The sequence below is a fragment of the Condylura cristata genome, unplaced genomic scaffold (assembly GCF_000260355.1).
Source record: "Condylura cristata isolate star-nosed mole 26May11 unplaced genomic scaffold, ConCri1.0 scaffold00016, whole genome shotgun sequence".
Classification (NCBI taxonomy): Eukaryota; Metazoa; Chordata; class Mammalia; order Eulipotyphla; family Talpidae; genus Condylura; species Condylura cristata.
The window spans coordinates 18,438,930-18,442,152 of record NW_004567117.1 but is presented as its reverse complement, the minus strand read 5'-3'; positions in this window follow the sequence as shown (position 1 = coordinate 18,442,152).

Below are 3,223 nucleotides of genomic sequence, written 5' to 3'. Positions count from 1 at the left end.
GCAGGTATCTCCTGACCTGCCCGCTGCTCCCCTCAGCAGTGTACTTCCTCTGTAGGTCTGTTCTGCTCCCCACTCTATCTCTGGTGGATCCTGTCACAGCCCCTGCACCTCTTGACCTATGCCCCAGTTCTATATGCATAAATAAATAAATCTTTTTTAAAAAATTACCAATTAAATAAGTATAAGGAAATAAGATAACATGGCACAGATTTCGCACACATCGACTGCTTATCTCAGAGGCATTAAATATGGTAAACCAAATGTCCCATGACAGGAAAACAATGAAATTATTTATAATACATGAGTGTGATGTAAGGTACCATAATTGAGGATAATAGATCTACTGTTAGTGGGCCTGACTTTATAGTCTGAAAGACCTGAACTCCAATTGCTGCTTTGCTGTCTTAGCAAGCAAACTTGTTAAGTCACAGAAACCTCAAATTTTTTACATGCAAAATAAGGACAAAAAATAGGAGTAATGACCTAAGTCCCTAAAGATCTTAACTTATGGGCCTCCCTGGTCGTGCAAGGGATTAAATCTCAGCATATGAAGTTAATCAGTCACTGCGGCACAACTGTATCAGTCAACGGCAGCTACTGCTATTGTGATAATGATAATATTTTGATATAATTCAGTATTTTACTTTGAAGACTGTTTTATGAATTAGAATTAATGAAAAAGTGAAATAATTTTCCAGGTCAGCAGAACCACAATTTATCTAAGACTTATGAAATATTCTAAAAATTTCTCTGTGCCTCTCTCTTGGTTCTAGAAGTCTTTCTTCATTATTATGCTTCTATGCACTTTTATTGTTATAAAATCTCTTCACAAAGTGAAGTAAAGATAAAGAAAACATTGATAGTATGTTTGTCATAATTTGTCACCAATTTTTCTTGTGTCTATATGAAGAATAATCAATTTACTGAAAATACCAAAAGAAATGTTTCAAATAATATTTGCATGAGTACAGTGGTGAATCAACTAAATTATTCATTTTACTGAACTTTGTTTCTCATGTTATAAACACAACCAAAGTTAATTTTGCACTCTGGATGCCATGCTGAGAATCCATTATTTGCTACTTTAAACTTTCAACACTATGGTCCATTTGGAAGCCCATACTATTTTTTTTAAAGGAAAAAATGGCTATCACTTCCTACTTGAATGTTTCCTTTAGTTCACAAAGTTTTTATGTAAACATCAGTAAATTTAAATTAGTTTTTGGTATGGCATATAGGGATCTTATCAGAATAGATACATTTAAAAACACTTCCACACAAAAAATGTATTTTTAAAATTATCTGTTATTCACTGCTCACAAAAAAGAAAAGAAAAAAAAGAAAAGTTGGGTAGGATAATGAAAGAATTTGGACAGTTTCCTAGAAAATAGAACAGGATTTAACTTGCACATGGTTTTGTTTTCTATGATTATAATTGGATGTGTTATTTCTTCCAATAATAATAATTTAAGCCTTGCCAATATACTTGAGGTTTAAGCAAGAAAGAAAACAACACTATTGTTTCAATCATTTTGGTTTCGATTTCAAGATTAATTTATTGCACACTTTTTTTTTTTTTTACAGAGAAAGGATAAGGAGGTGTAAATTCTGTGCTTTTCTCTCAGTCTTCTTAAAACTTATGTTTGGACCGTTAGATAAATGGCAACACTCCTTTTTGAATATTCTGTTTAAGAAAATGAGCAGTATGGCCAGATTAGTGTTTTCACTTATGATTTTGTGATTCTGCTTTGATTAATTTACAAAGGAAATGGTGATTCAGTACTAGTATTTGGCATCCAATCTTTCTCTAAGTCAGAGATGTATTTCAGATGTCTGCATTGTGTGGGTTTCTGCGGCAAGGCCAGGGCATGAGTAGAAGGATTGGTTGGGTATTAGCACCACACCTACAAGGAGTTCCAGAATTGTCCTGATAACCTGCGTTGATAGGAGGCATGATCAAAGAGTTAGCCTCAGAAACAAGACTTTTCTGGTGATTTGCTTTGTGTGCACCTGAATCTCTATTACTTCAGAAGTTCCCTTTTTATACAGTTTATTGAAATTAAGATAGTGTTGGTTTACAGCACTGTAAATGACTCAGAAATTTAGGATCCCACCTCTTCAGATGTGCATTACCACACCACACCCACCACCGGGTTCCCACAGTCCTCCAGCTGAGTCCCACTGTGTTCTTGCCACACTTTAGCCTGAGTTCCTTCTGGAAAGCTACCAATAATCATTTTGGCAATTTTGTACTTTTGTAATCCCCACAAAGTAGTTTGCTTTAATTTTAGCATTTTTTAAAAAAGATTTGTTTGTGCATACAGAACTGCGGTACAAGCCAGAGGTGCAGGGGCAGTGTGAGGATTCACCAGAGACAGAGCGGGGAGCGGAACAGGCAGACCTTGAAATACACTGCTGTGGGAGCAGCGGGCAGGTCAGGAGAGGTCTGCCGCGCCATGTGGTCACCTCCAGGGTGGGGATCGAACTCATGCGGAAGTGGCTTTAGCTTCTTAGTGCTGTGCTTTAACCTGCTGCACCACTAGGGAAAGCCCTAATCTTAGCATGTTAATGAAAAACTTAAAAGGACAATACCCTGTCCTGTGGTACTTAGTCATTTTTTCATTTTCCTCAAAAGAAAATAAGTTCTATTAAGGCTTATAGTATTGACTGTGCTCAAAAGGAGAATAATTGGCTTTCCCAGGAAATCTCCTGATGTAATTAATCCAGGTGTCCCAGGATAAAGAACAAAACTGCCAGGAAGAACAGCCCACATTCAAGTTGTATTTCAGACAGTGATAGGATTGCCATTAATGCCTTAAAAAAGTACAAACCCTCACCTAGCCTCTTTCATTCGGCCAACATCAACCAACAAAGAGAAGAGAGCAAATACAATTCTACAATTCTAACACAGGTCTATGAAACTTTTAATATGTTAAGACAAGTCAATATTCAAATTGCTAGTATGTAGAGTAAGAAATATATGAGGAGATTCCTAAACACAGGCAGAAATGAAGCCTCCAGATGCTCCTCCCACAGCTAAATGCTGTGTAGGATTTAAGGAAAAATGCTTTGCTACTTTATAGTTGCCTAATTGCTTGATCCCAAAGAAGGAATCAGCACACATAACGCTTAAGCTTTCTAGGAACTTTTTTTTTTAAGATTTTTTTTTTTTATTATCAGAACTGGGGTACAGGCCAGAGCTGCAGGGAGAGTAAAATGATTC